Source organism: Papio anubis, chromosome 4 (assembly GCF_008728515.1).
Source record: "Papio anubis isolate 15944 chromosome 4, Panubis1.0, whole genome shotgun sequence".
In the NCBI taxonomy this organism is placed as follows: Eukaryota; Metazoa; Chordata; class Mammalia; order Primates; family Cercopithecidae; genus Papio; species Papio anubis.
This window is the reverse complement of record NC_044979.1, coordinates 22,852,883-22,868,773: the sequence shown is the minus strand read 5'-3', so window position 1 is coordinate 22,868,773 and position 15,891 is coordinate 22,852,883.

Genomic DNA, 15,891 nt, shown 5'->3' with positions numbered 1-15,891 from the left:
ATAAAAAAAAGAAAAAAATTAAGAAGAAACAAGTACAATGAATAGTAATAATATCTTTCATTTAATTCAATATATCCAAGATACTATCATTTCTACAAGTAAGTGATATAGTATTAGCAAGATATTTTATATATTTTTTTACATAAGGTCTTTGAAATCTAATGTGTATTTCACACTTACAGCACTTCTCAAGTCACACCAGCCCTGTTTCAAGTACCTGATAGCTCCATGCAGCCAGTGGCTCCTGTATCGGGCAGTGAGGAGCTAGATGGTGAGAGGGCAGGCTCTGGGGCAAGATGCCTGTCTTTGTATCCCAGCTCTGCCCCTGACTAGCTGTGTGATATTGGTGGAGTTCCCGAATCTCTCTTGGGCTTGATTTTCTCCATCTATAGAATGGGGATAATAATAATTTCTTCTTCCTAGGGTTGTTTCAAGGAATCAATGCATTAATATGTATAAATGTTGGGGATAATATCTGGTACATAGTAAGCATTGAATACATGTGAGCTCCTCACACATGAAGAAACAGGCTCAGAGGGGTTTAGTAATTTGTCCCAGGTCATCCAGCTAGTAGAGCTGGGATTTTTAACCTAGGTCTATGTGATTTCATAACCCGCATGCAAAACCACTCCCCTCGCCTGCCTTAAAGTCTTATATTTTGGGAACTCCTTATTGGAGTGCTGGGAAACCAGTTCTGGAGGGGTGGGGAGAAACCTTGATTTGTAGTGCCTGCCACTACAAATACTCTGGTGAAAATACTCATGGCTGATTTCAAACTGCTGCTAATTTAACATGTGGCTTGCAAAATTTCTGAAATATTAACCATCGGCTCTCAGGAAGTCCGTAAGAGCTGGCTCCAACACACAATGGCCTCTACTCACCACATTAGTCTTACTGGCTCTAACTATCTTTGCTTTTGGTGTCATGTTTTCTTTTTGTACTTTGTAAATCTGCAAGGATTGCCCAAAGGACCTAGCACGGGGTAGCAAGCACCCTGCAGTTGCCCATTGAAAACTTGTTGATTGACGCTGAAGCCAAGGAGATTCAGGCCTCCCTGGTCTCCTGCCGACAGTCTTGTGAGTGAGGAAGATGGATGTGGCTTGCCAGGCCATGGGGAATCCAGGAACAGAAATCACGATCTTGACTTCCAGTCCCAGACTTTTCGAATCTGTAGGCTCAAATCTCCAAACTGTCACCTACTAATTACTGAACTGGGGTGAGGATTAGCTTTTGGATTTGGGCTGGGAATGAATATATTTGTAACTAATTTCATTTCCTAAGATGAAGAGCCAGGCCTTCTCTCTCACCACTACACCTTGGCACCAGGAGATGAACATTTACAGCTTCTCAAGGGGCCTGATTGAAGTCTTGGGAAGGCCTGGCCTAGTATACAGTACTGATTTTTTTCTCTCCCCATGTTTTTCTTGTTCCCACTGCAATCCTGAGTGCACTGGTTGAGACTGGTAAGGAAATGGATAATACTGCCTTTTGTAGCAGAGCACTAAAATCATGACAGTGGAGCTTCCGAGAGCTATTGACTATGTAAGGAATACTTTAGGGCTTTAGGGGGAGATGTTCTACTGAAGACAATAGCTGTCCAATACATCTTCGCTCTGAACTCCCACTACGCCTACCTGTATTTCTCAGTCAATTTTCCAGCTTAGTTACATCTACCATTTACTGAGTTCTGATTACACATCTCATTTTATCTCATTCAATTTTCCCAGGAATTCTATTCGGTAGATACTAAAATAGAGTCCATTTAACATATGGCAACCTGAAGCTTAGAAAGGATAAGTAACGAGGGTCACACAACTACTGTATGGTAGACACTCCCATCTGCTGCCTAGCAGGGGCTGAGATGAAAATCAGAAAACCAGGCCGGGCACGGAGGCTCACACCTGTAACCCCAGCACTTTGGGAGGCCGGGGCAAGTGGATCATCTGAGGTCAGGAGTTTGAGACCAGCCTGGACAACATGGTGCAACCCTGTCTCTACTAAAAATACAAAAACTTAGCCGGGTGTGGTGGCAGGCGCCTGTAACCCCAGCTACTTGAGAGGCTGAGGCAAGCGAATTGCTTGAACCCAGGAGGTGGAGGTTGCTGTGAGCCAGGATCATGCCATTGCACTCCAGCCTGGCAACAAGAGCAAAACTCCTCTCGAAAACAAACAAGCAAACAAACAAAAAACCACCACCACAACAAAGAACAAACAAACAAACAAAAAAACCCCGAGAAAAACCAATAAAGTGGCTGTGGCTTCTAGACATGGCAAGTGCAATGCATTGGAGGGAATTCTGGTCTGGGCCCTTCTCATGGTAATGTGGGGGAAGAGTCTGCTCTCTCCGAGGCTCTAACACAAAAGTGGCTCAGTCAATACCCCTTCGTTTGTCCTTTACTCATTCATTCATGCATTCATTCATCTGGGTTTTGAAAATCTCCTCCGTGCCAGCAGTGGGTATACACCACATCAAATAAGATATATCCCCTGCTGTCAAGAATCTTCATAACAATGGGGGAAATAGACTCTTCTGCAGATATCCAGAACACATGATGTTGTATTTAATGCTGGAGGATTCTCACGTAGAAAATGAGCGGGAGAGAGGTGTTGGGGAAGGCTTCTTGGAGGGGTTGAAATCTGAATTAAGTGTTTAGAAATGCATTGGATTTCACTAGGTTGTGGGAGAAGGAATGGTGAGGGAGTGGACAGCCTGAAAAACAGCTCTGAGGGGAGAGACAACACGATGTAGGTGCAGAACCTCATGTCGTTTGGCCTTGCTGGAAGATCAAGTAGGATCCAGGAAGCAGTGGGAGGCTGGCTAGTGGGCCGGGAGGGGAGGGCCTGGTGGAGTCATGGGCTACCATGTGCACTGCACCCTACTGGTCACTGGGAGTCCTGGAGAGTCCCAGCAGGTGGGTGGGGGGCTCGGCTTTATGGTTGGCTGTGCCGTGGGAGGGTGGATTTGACAGGGCAGAGACCAGTCAAGAAGATGCCAAGCTCCAGGGACAGATGATAAAGACCTGAATCAGGGCAGGAACCAGTGGTAAGGAGAGAAGAAATGGATTTGAGAAAGATTGAGGACATAAAATCAGAAATGTGCAGATGTCTGAGAGGAGGAGATGGAGTGGGAGAGAGGGAGCAGACAAGAAGTTCTGGCCAGAGGTGGTGGCTCAAGCCTACGATCCTAGCACTTTGGGAGGCCAAGGCGGGAGGATCACTTGAGCCCAGGAGTTTGAGACCAGCTTGGGCAATATAGTGAGACCTCTTCTCTACAAAACATAAAAAAAATTAGCAGGGTGTGGTGGCACATGCCTGTGGTTCTAGCTACTTGGGAGGCTGAGTGGAGAGGATCGCTTGAGCCTGGGAGATGGAGGCTGCAGTGAGCTGTGTTCCCACCACTGCATTCAAGCCTGAGAGACAGAGTGAAACTATCTCCGGAAAAAAAAAAAAAAAAAAAATTGAGAAGTGTCCCCAGTCTAGATGGAGAGCTCAGGAGAGGGTTTACAGTTTCTGTGGAGAAAGCTTGAGAGCGAGGCAAGTGCTGGGCATTGCTATGACTTGGTTTCTCCAGAGGCTTGCTTCCTCCTTACCCTTGGAGATAAGCGGCTGTTCTTTCCCTGACCGCCTGGGGAATGGCTCTTGCTCTGTAATTGGAGGGCTCTCTTCTGCACTGGGTTCTCTGCTGTGGCCTGCAGCTCTGGGGATGGCAGACAACAGACATTCTTTTTGGAGAGAAGAGTCACTTGTGGATTGGAGTATTTCCGTCATTGGAGGGACGTACGGACACAGGGACAGAACTCTTCTGGGTTTTCTCCCTTAGCTAACAGGACACCTAAGATCCCCTCTTTGGTTGACTTCATTCATGGGTAAATGAATGTTTCCAAACTAGAAACAAGAGTAGCCTGGAGTTCTGTCTCCATCATGCTCCTGTTCATTCATTTACAGTCTTGCGGCACTATTCTGTTTCCCTCACGAGGAGAGAAAAAGGAGTCCTGGGTTTTTAACAATTAGGACACTTGTGTCTAGCTTCAAGCCCTCCCCTCTGGCTGAGTCCCAGGTTCTGAGTCCTGTGAAGCCTCCCTCTTTGTCTGTGCAGCCAGCACCTTTGGCTGGTTTCTATTTTAAGGCTGTAAGTGAGGTAATTGGGTATGACAACACAAACACAGCTGTAATTATGGTACCAGCCTCCAAAGCAGAAAAGTCATCCGGCCCTCAAGGGTTGCCAGCACAAATGATACGTGCACGCCTCTGCCGGGCCAGGCCGGAACATCCACCTGCAATGTGGAGTCCACTGTGTATAGCAGGTTCTGCGCCAGATCAAAGAATCATTGGGGCAATTCAGCTCCTCTGTCTATGTAAGGCTTGAATGTGGAGTTGTTGCTGCCAGGCCCACTAGCCAGACCAGTGATTCAGGAAAGTAAATGCTGGACCACCAATGGACGGGCCAATTGAGCAAAGTGGGCCGGGTCTTTCCTCTGATGCAAACACCAACTGCTCTGGTGGAGCCTCTAAAGGCGTGTTTAGGTGTCCCTAAAGCATCTGCAATGCAATCGGTTCAGCTTCTGGGCTTTGCATAGACTGAATGCCTGTGTAATCTCCACACCAAATGCAAGTGCTTTGTCTAGGGGAGGACAGGGAGATAAAAATTGCAGTTTTATTTGACCTGTCCCAAAGCCTTGGATCTTTGTATTTTCAGTTTAAAAATAACCGAGTTACACCCTTTGCTGACAGGTGCTTCTTTGTTTTTGTTTTGTTTTGTTTTGGCGGGGAGGGGTTTGAGGGAGATTGCTAAAACAGGGACACAGTATGGGTAGAGATGTAGATGGAACACATTCAAGATGGTCCCACCCACCTCTCAGGCTTTTAAACTTTACTAATGATGCTACCAATTTCTTCCTCAAAATTACCCCATTCTCTTCAGATAACAAACATCCACTGGTGTCTACCATGCACAAACCACAGCAGAACAAACATAGGTAGTGGCAATGCCCTCAGAGATTACAGTTTTTTCCTTCATTAGCAAAAGGAACTGCGATCAGTTTCTATAGAGGCCAAACTAGAAGGGCGTGCCAGGGCAGATGTGGAGACTTCCTTATTTGCTAAAGAAGGCAGACAGCAGACCTGGAGAAAAGATGCAAAATGATTTCTTTGAGAAGTCTCTTTGGGTGTGAAAAGCTCTGAGGAGAAGGTGGTGTAATGTACACAGGGAGTCCCAGAGCATTCTGGGAGGGGAGGGCAGGGCATTCACTTCATCAGTCAGGACCTACAAGCTTCCATCACTTTAACAAATAACCCCGAGGTTCCAAGAGCTTACAGCAAGAATCAGTAGAGATTTATTTCTCATGCATGCAACATATTCATCCTGGGTTGGCTATGGCTTTCCTCCGTGTTGTCCTCATTCTGGGACTTGGGCTAATGCAGCAGCTTCTATATGAAGCACTGCTTGGTCATGATGACAGAGGGAAAAAGGGTCAAGTAAACCACACTCTGGCTCTCATAATTTCTGCTCAGAAGTGACACACATTCCACATTTCCATCTCCCCTGCCCCCAACCCATTTTTAAGGGCTAAAGTAAGTCACAGGGCTGTTTCTGAGTCCAGCAGGGCAGGGATGTTTACTTCTTCCACAGCATGGAAAGAGGGCATCATTGGTGAACAGGAATACAATCTCCTAGAGGCATGTACACCCTCCCCTGAGATTCGGAACTAGGGACATCTGTTGTGAATGGGCGTCAGGCTGGCTCCAACTGTGGTCAGTGGCAGAGACAGGCAACTGGATTCCCAGAATGAAGTTACTAGGAGGTTTGAGGTGGGTAGACTGATGGATAGATGGACAGGGGGAGCTGATAAATCCAGGCAGGAGAGAAGGGAAAAATGGTTCTGGATCCATGAGGTACTTGCTCAACCCCATCCTGATCCAGGTCTCTTGGGGTCTGCTCACCCAGGGGAGTAGCTGAAAGAGTCCTTGTGGAAAGGAGCTTGGATCTTTAGCATAGTTTCTTGACTACTAGCCTTGGAGGGTCACTACTGTGGTTTCCGGGGAGTATTGCCTATCTTGACTACACGCCCAGCTAACAGCCTGCTACTGTTGTTGGCAGAGCTGGATAGGACTGAATAAGTTTTGATCCCTCTCTGACTTCTCATTTCCTTTGCATTTTTTCTTCCCATTTCCTACCTATCTTACCTACTTACTTACCAAAGGTAAGTATCTTTGGATATATAAAAGCAAAGGAGTTGGAATTTTGTAAAATATAGAATTAAATAAAAATATAGGATGTCCAGCTGCTACCAGCTTTTGAAGGCTCAAACCTTGCATCTGGGAGCTGCCTGAAGTATGCTCTTTACACTGCAAACTATAAAGAGGGACATCTCTGTTACATAAACATGGATAAGTCAGAGTTCCTCAAAAAATTAAGACCTTGAAGTCTAGAAGTATAATTTGGAAAAACCCTCAAAATCATAGCAATATTTGCTCAAATGTTAAACATGAGACACAAATAAACCCTCTGTGTTAATTCACTGAGATGTTGGGGATGTTTGTTGCAGCACTCAGCCTGCCCTGACTAATACACTGTGTCTGTGTGTGGTGGGAGTTGGGTCAGAGAGGTGGAGTTGGTGGGGCAGAGGAATGGGAGGTGATTCCAGAAAGAATTTTCCAGAATGGAAAGTTCCCTGGGGTGGGCATCTTGGCTGCTGTCTGGCTGGATTACATAGAAGGAGAGGACATCATGCAGCCTTTAGTGAAGGAGTGGTTGGTGTCTCTGCAAGTTAATCCCACCTTCTTGCCTGAACTCTTGCCAAATGGGATTTGATGAATGGATGTGAACATATGCTGTGATTTGCAGTAAGAGGCTGGTGGGCTTGTGCCCAGAGCCAGTGGGTGCCTGGACTGGGGACTCAGGGGAAATAGTCAGGGAGGAGTTGGAAGCTCCTGTTCCTGCTCCCGGCAGGCTTCGGGAAGACGGGCTAGTTATGCAGAGAATTTCCTGTCTTTGCAGTTCTTCTTGCCAATAACCACAGCTTAGCAAATTCACCTCCTGGCCACTTTTGGTGAATTTTTAAAAAATATCTCAGAAACTCTTTTTAGGTTTGCCTTTAAAATTTAAATCCAGTCTAGGACTGGGTCATTTCGGAATCAGATTTTGGGTAAATAACTGACAACTGGCTTATTTTCATCCACGACGAAAATGGAAGAAATTCTTTTTCTTTTCCTCTTAATTTAGAAACGCCAGGGAAAGAATTTGTTCTTGAAAGAACAAGAGGTGGGTGGAGGGCGGGGAGAGGTTAGAAAAAAATACCCTGGTTTTCAGATGACGCCTCCAGAACCCTGGCTGGCTGGGGCTGATTGGGGTGGGTGAGGCTGTCAGGAGCTGGTTCTACATGGTGTTGTCATTTTAAGAAAAGGGCGAGACCAGCTTAGGGAAAGGAAGGGAAAGGAGTCAAGTATAATGACAGACAAGCACCACCCCTGCCTGTTGTGAGGATGAGAGATTGGCAGCTCAGGGACTATCACTGCTCGTTAGGATCCCAGGGAGGAATTTCATTCCCTACCTTGGTAAAGCTAAGTGGGTGGGATGAAGGAGGTTCGGGTCTTGATGTGAAGGAGCTGGGGAAAATAATGGTGCATTAGGCCAGCTGGAGTGCAGATAAGGTCTTCCTGGGGTATATGTGGGGTAAGGTGAGGAACCAATAGTACCTAAAGGTGGGATACAGGAATCTGAATGGCTTGAGTATAAAGGCTATTTAGTTGTAACAGCTACATCTGTGTGTCCTCTCCCCACTCCCCCACCCACTTTTCTTTATTCTGTGAACTCATAAAGAGCCTTGGAGATTGGCAGACAGAAGACTAAGTAGGAAGAGGGATAGAAGAGGAGGGGAGAGCAGAAGAGAGATCAGGGCTGAGCCAAGAGGGATGAGAGAAGACAGAAAGGGAATGGGATGGAATCTGTGTGCCTCACCGCCCTGCCCATAATATTTTTTTGTTGCAGTCTTAGGTGTGATGAGGGTAGGACTTCAGTGTTTGGATGGTATACATCATTGTCTGAAAAGTGAAATAACAGGCACTAGAACTTAGAGAAATCACTGTTAGATTTATTCTGAGCCACACTTGAAGATGGAAGCCCAGGAACACAGACTCAGTATAGACTAAGAATGTGTCCCTAAGTAGGTTATGGGAGGCACAGTATAGATACATTTCCTAATGGGGGATAGGCATGTCACAGAAGGTGGGAGAAAGGAGGAGGGAAGCAGTAGTTGAATTCTTGTGATTCTGATTTGGTGACACTGTCCATTTAAGATAAGGTAAATACATGGTGGAGTGGGTAGGAGAAAGGTTAGGTGCCTTAGGGTCTGGCGAAGGGCAACTCTTTGCATCCTGTCTTTGTTCTACAGCTGATAAACAGGTTTATAACCAGTACCTGTCAGTGAAGTGTGTAACAAACTCCAGTTACACATCAAGAAGTCAACTTTAGTTTACAGGCCTAGGTTTTATTACTACATGTCTGACTACAGCCATCGTGGGCCATTGTGCAAATTTTCTTCTGAATTTTCCTTTTTTAGATACCATGCAAGATGTTAGGTACTACAATAGTGGTAATTCTGACTTTTGGGAGTTCAGTCTTTGTGGCTGAATGAATATGTGTTGAATAAATCTTAAGGAAAAGGTTTTTTTTTTTTTTTTTTTTTTTTAACATAAGTATATCATTTTAAATGATTGTTTCCAGTGTTTTATTTTCATGTACAGGAAGAGTATAAAAGAGCCTTTGTCCGGGTTAAATCGAAGCCTGACGGTGTGATGGGGTGACGGTGTGATGGGGTGATGGTGTGATGGGGTGACGGTGTGATGGAGTGACGGTGTGATGGAGTGATGGTGTGATGGAGTGTGCACTGCAGTTCAGCTCACCAGGTATGGAATAGACTCATTAGAGTTAGCATTAGACGAAATGAAAATCTGAATACAATGGGTGGCAGGAATTCACTGCAGGATCTGAAAATTCTGAGAAATGCTTTGGAGGCCTGGTGAATAGTCCATTGTGGGCTTCATTCTTTCCCACCTATCTCAAGAAAGAAACCACTGTTGTTTTCCAGGGAGGAAAAAAGGATTGAAATGCAGTAGCTATTTTTATTTATATTCCACCATTTCTTCCGGTCACTCCCAAGTTGCTTCCAGTGCGCAGAACAGGAGAACGTCTTTCATTTGGAAATAGGTGCCATCTGGTGAAGTTGTATGAGTATGTTTTTTTGTGCTTGAATAAGTTCTTTAGTCTTTGTCAGTGAATTTATAGATGCAGGGGTTGTTTCTACATGGAAATAACCACTCTCTGTATTACAGTTCAGAGAAAATGTTAGAATTCATGCAAGTAGGTGCTTAACAGCAGCTCTTAGAGAAGACATTGGATTAGAGGATTTCATGTCTGAAAGGATCTTTGAGGTCATCTAATAAATACTTCTTTCTATCTCAACTTCTGGGAGCTTGGGAGGATGACTTTTATTAGAGTTTGTTTGAAGGGGAATTAAAATAGGCACATGTTTTGAGACAAATTAACACAAAATTATCCCTATTCAATTCATATCTTTAGGATAAATATATTACAATAACCAAAACTGAAAATAACCCAAATATCCATCAACAGAAGAATGGATAAAAAGAATGTGGTATATTTATACAGTGAAATACTACACAGCAATCAAAAAGGACAAATTACTGACACAACGTGGATGAACCCCAAGTACATTATATTGAAGAAAACAATATCAGGTTGATAATAAGAAGTTCAAGAACAGGCAAAACTAATCTATGGTGACGGAAGTAGAAAAAAACCTGGTTATTTCTTGAAGTGGCTATCGACTGAAATAGGGTTCGAGGACACTTTCTAGAATGATGGGAACGTTTTATATCTTCATCTGGGAACATGATTCTTGGGTATGTATGTATATAAAAGTTATTAGGCAGTGTACTTAAGATTTGCACATTTCATTTAATATAAATCATATCAACACTGCTGCCTCCAGAAAAACCCCCAAAATCCCAAGCAATGAAAACATCTACAGTGGGAAATATTTGTCTGATTTGGAACTTTTATTGTTGATAAGTTCAGTGAAGCAAATTTGATAGAAGTTCCCCTTGACTAGCAGTTTAAATAACTTGGGCGTGTTACTTAATGTCTCTGGGTTGTGGGTTTTTTTTTTTTTTTTTTTTCCTTCTTTTTTTTTTTTTTTTTTTTTAACAGCAGTTCATTTGTTCATCACACACAGGATCTACTACCTCAGGGGGCACTGGTCCAGCAGGGGAGAGGACACAAACATACTCCATTTGCAGTCCTTGATGCATTTCTGCCAAGACAGAGAGCCCAGTAACACCAAACTCAGTGTCGCTGCCGAGACCAGCCCTGCCCTCGTCTCCAGCCCTGCCATAGTCTCCCTTTTTCTGCCTTTCTGGTTACAGCAGCACCGCAGCAGCCTCTGAAGAGGCCTCTGTTCAGGCCCAGGCAGGAGTGCCTCCCGTCCTGTGGGGACCTGGCATCCCCTGGTCTCTGTAGCTGCTCTTGTCCTCCAGCCACTGGCTCAGAAAAGCTCTTTCTGTTTGGTGACTAAGCCTGAAGCCACGGCAGGGGAAAGAGAGAGAGAAAATGAGAATTTGAGGGCACCAGATCCCCACCCAGTCCCCAGAGCCTAAAATACGTGGCTAAGAATCGAAGTTTTTTGTCCTCAGGGAGAGAAATGACGAAGGTCCTCCCTAAGGCAGTCCCAAAGACATATAAAGAGACACTACCCCTTCCCAGCCCAACCCACCAGCCTACACCACAGGAATAGCGCGGTGTCTCCCCACCCCGTCCTTGCCACAGGCCCTCCGAAGGGAGAAAAGTGGCATTTGTGGTTTGGACCTAGTCACAGGAACAGCATCCGGGTAATTTTCCATGTCTTCATTGACTCAAAGGTTTCCTCCGGACACAGGGAGGCAGAGCAGTTAAGCAGTTCCTGTTTGCTGATGAGAAAACTCCAAAGACTCAGGGTCCTCGGGCAGGGCAGAGGTCGCGCTTCCCCTTCCTGTGTGAGACTCCAGATCAACACAGGAAACTAGTTTATCTCCTTGACCTGGAGTGGAGTAAACAGCCTTTGGTTAAGGCATTCTCTTCTCAGAAGCAGGGTTCAGTGAAAGCATAAATATTGGCCCAAGAAAACCATAGCTTCTTAGGCTAGATTGGATTTAGAGGTCAGAGACTCTAACTCTATTTTATAGATGAGGAAACTTAAGCCAAGTGAGGTGAAGTAACTTGCTTAGGGGCAAAAGCCAATCAATGACACAACTATGAAAAGAACAAAAGTGATCAAGTCAGCCCAAATTCCAGAGATGACCAGATAGAGCTGACTACATATTTTATCCCACTAGACGAGGGTTCTCAACCTCAGCACTGTCGACTTCTGGGGCTAGATAATTCCTTGTTGTGGGGGACCATCCTATGCACTGCAGGATGTTTAATAGCATCCCTTGCCTCTACCCACTAGAAGCCAGTAGCATCCCTCACCGCAGCTGTGTCAATCAAAAATGTCTGCAGACACTGCTAAACGTCCCGGGGCGGGGGTGGGGGCACAAAATTGGTCCTGGTTGAGAGTTGCTGAGACAGAGAGCCCACTCTTTTAGTTCAACACTGAAAGATACATTGAGATGCATTATTATTTGTGGATCTGTCTCATGCATGTCTGCAGTTCTTTGAGGGTCCAGACAGGGTTTTATTGACCTTTATGTTTCCTGTGTCTTGCATAGTACCTGACATGTGAGAGATGCAATTGATGGGTTTGCATGAATGAACGAATGGACAAACTCACTGGGAGACCCTGGGATGTAAACTTTCACTCACTATTATCCAGTATTATATAAGCACATTGGCTGGGGGTAGCCTGGCAGGAGATGCGGGAGGATGACTCGACTCATATGGCCTTCTATCTGGGGGACAGGAAGGACTGCTGTTTATCTACTTTGTCATCCACTGTCATGGCGCCACAGAAGGCATCTTTTTGAGCTGTATTCCTTGGGCTCCAGGCTTAATTATGTGGTTTCTTTTCATTCTGATAAAACAATAGAAATAGGTACTACATGGTAGGATTTTTTTTTTTCCACCGGGGATGTAGCCAGCACTTTGGAATGTTAAGCTTCCAGACTCTTACAGTTAGAAGAAAAAGTCCCCCAAACACAACCATTAGCAGCCATGAGAGCCATGGGAGAAAATTGATCATAGAGTCATAGAATTTTGGCATTGGGAAAAGTCACAAGTAAAATATAAAAGGCAACCTCTCTACCACCAAATCCTATCATATTGTTTTTCTTAATCCCAGAAATTTTCACCAATGTTGACTTTAGGGAAATGACTAAATAATTTTGTGTCTGTTTTCCAGAAGATGAAATGCTTCAGAGGGTAGAGTCTTCATTTGTTTAAAAGAAAAAAAAGGTGTCTTCAGAGGACCTTGTATGCTAGATTACAAAATGTAAATTCCTATGAATCTTGAAAGGGTGGGTGTACTTTGAGCAGAACAAAAATGGAAGAGACTGAGTGAGAGAAAAAAAAATACAAGCTATCAGTTAGATAGATCTCACCAGAGAATCAGTTTAAGAATAAAAGGGGGCCGGGCACGGTGGCCAAGCCTGTAATCCCAGCACTTTGGGAGGCCGAGGCAGGCGGACCACAAGGTCAGGAGACCGAGACCATCCTGGCTAACACGGTGAAATCCCGTCTCCACTAAAAATACAAAAAATTAGCCAGGCGCGGTGGCAGGCCCCTCTAGTTCCAGCTACTCGGGAGGCAGAGGCAGGAGAATGGCGTGAACCCGAGAGGCGGAGCTTGCAGTGAGCCCAGATCGCGCCACTGCACTCCAGCCTGGGCGACAGAGTGAGACTCCGTCTCAAAAAGAAAGAAAAAGAGAGAGAGAGAGAGAGAGAGAGAGAGAGAGAGAGAGAGAGAGAAAAGAAAAAAAGAATGGACTGACTTTTCATGAACTTTACTGGTCGATTAATTCAAATGGACAAATTGTTTGGAAAGAGAACACAGTTAAAACAGCAATCAACACAAAAAATGAGTAAAGATTTGGCAGTGAGAGGGAAGAATAATTGTGTTAGAAGCACGACTGGGGCGGGACGCGGTGGCTCACGCCTGTAATCCCAGCACTATGGGAGGCCGGGGCGGGCAGATTACGAGGTCAGGAGTTCGAGACCAACCTGGCCAATATGGTGAAACCCCGTGTCTACTAAAAATACAAAAATTAGCCGGACGTGGTGGTGCTCGCCTGTAGTCCTGGCTACTTGCGAGACTGAGGCAGAAGAATCGCTTGAACCCGGGAGGCAGAGGTTGCAGTGAGGCGAGATCATGCCACTGCACTCCAGCCTGGGCAACACAGTGAGACTCCGTCTAAAAAAAGAAAAAGAAAAAAGAAGCACGACTGGGTGGTCTTGGGCTCATGTTACTTTAAAAGTGAATTTTACCAAGTGCATAAAGGACTCAGCGTAAAGCCCACATGTTGGCCTTTACTGCGTCAGAATTCGTGTGATTTCTTTTCAGCCTAAATTCCGATAAGTGACTACTTATCAGGGATAATGAGTGTTAATATTGACTGGTTGCTCCTGGTGAAGTAGGAGATAAACCATGGCCGGGGGAGGACCAGAAGACTTGGGGTCCCAACTGCAGTGAGGGTCTCCAAGCAGAACCCATCTTCTGAACGGGAGGGCAAGGCTGGGAAGGTAGAGAAGTGTTAGATGCTTTAGGAAGAGCTAGGAAGCAGTTTGCTACGGGGATCCCCATGAGAGAAGGAGCTGGTGCAGGAGTGGGACCCCTGGGTGGCCTGGGACTGAGCAGTCCTGGGCAGCACCATGGTTGGGGAGCCAGGGGGTGCACGGACTCAGAGAATTTAGAGCAGGGAGGACTTCAGGAATTTGGCGTAAACGTGCAATTTTCAGATGAGGCTTAGACAGATGGGTGTTTTCCATAAGCTTCTCTGTACGCAAGTGGGAGACCGCTCTCAAAAACGTCACTATCTCCTGTGGAAAAAACGGTGCCTGTTTAAGAGCATAAAAAGAATGTATTGATTTTTCAGGTGTTCAGTGTGACCTTAGGCAAGAAGGTCTGAAGCAGCCAGACAGGAGGTGACTCCAGGCAGGTGAAGTTTCTCTCTGATGCTGTTCAATGCTAAACGCAGATCTATATCATTCCTGTGTGTTTACGGTATGGACCCCTCCAAATCATCATCTGAAACAAAGGAATTCTGCTGCACTTCAGGTGACCAGTATGGGACCGAGTGGGGGCAGAGCCAGCTATTGGGGAGGGATGGAGATTGGGCAGAAATATGATGTGATAGTGTTGCCAGATTTAGCACATAAAAATACAGGACACTCAGTTAAATTAAAATTTCAAATGAACAATGAATGACTGCTTAGTATAAGTATATCCCAAATATTGCATGGGATATACTTATATACTGAAAAATTATTACTGTTCATCTGAAATTCAGATTTAACTGGGCATTCTGTGTTTTATCTGGCAATTCCTTCTCGAGACTCTCAAAGAAGCCAACATGCTGAAACCTTCGGCTCCCTACTAAAACACAAAAATTCTAACTGGGCACGGTGGTGCGGGTGCCTGTAGTCCTAGCTACTCGGAGCCAGGCAGAGAGGGTGCTGAACCTGGGAGGCTGAGGTTGCAGTGAACTGAGATGGTGCCACCGTACTCCAGCCTGACGCACAGAGCAAGACTCATTCTCAAAACCTGATCCGATGGCGATGAAAGAGCAAAAAGATCGAGTCGATAGGGACTGACGCCGATCCTGATCCCACCGATCTCCGACTTTGACCTGAGTAGCTGGGAACATAGGCAGCCACCATCGCCTCTGGCTGGCTTTTTTTTTGGCAGAGACGAGGTCTCACCATGTTGCCTAGGCTGGTCTCAAGCTCCTGGGCTCAAGTGATCCTCCTGCCTCGGCCTCCCAAAGTGCTGGTGTTATAGGGTGTGAGCCACCATGCCCAGCCTTCTGCCTTATTTCAAATGGAGATGCCTGCCCAAGCCTGCTTCTCTCACACCTTTTCTCATCTGTCTGCAGTTTCTTGAAGAGTCAGGAAATCCTGTTGCCTTTAAGAAGCCCAGGCAGCAAAGGAAGGAGAGAGAAGTTTCATAGGTCATTGCTGTAAGAAATTTCGTTCTCCTGTTCCCTATTGTCTTGCTCCAGCAAGAGGAGCAGTACCCTCTTTAAGGATTTGAAGACAGAAGGCAATTCAGGTAGATAAAGCCGGCACACACTGTAGCTCGTGTCCTGGGGAGATAATGGCTCTGAACCTGCTAAAATAAATGGTCTGCTTTGTTCTTGAATAATAATCAGTTGGCAGCTTTGTTCTGTCTTCCCAGCAGCTGGATGAGATTTTGATTTCAGAGGAAAAAGAGTGACCTAAGGCTGAGCATACTGGACAGAGGGAGAAAGGAAATTTACAACAGCCTCCCATGTGTGGTGAGAGAGTCCCTTGCTGTGAAGTACTGCCTGCCCCACCAGCGTTGTAATGCCTAAAGTTCTGCCATTAAGTCTTAAGGTTAATGACCTTCTCTTTTATTTATTTATTTATTTATTTATTTATTTATTTATTTATTTATTTATGAGACGGAGTCTTGCTGTTGCCCAGGCTGGAGTGCAGTGGTGTGATCTCTGCTCACTGCAACCTCCGCCTCCCAGATTCAAGCGATTCTCCTGCCTCAGCTTCCCGAGTAGCTGGGATTACAGGCGTGCGCCACCACGCTCCGCTACTTTTTTTGTATTTTTAGTAGAGACGGGGTTTTACCATGTTAGCCAGATGGTCTAGATCTCCTGAGCTCGTGATCCGCCCACCTTGGCCTCCCAAAATGCTGGGGATTACAGGCTTGAG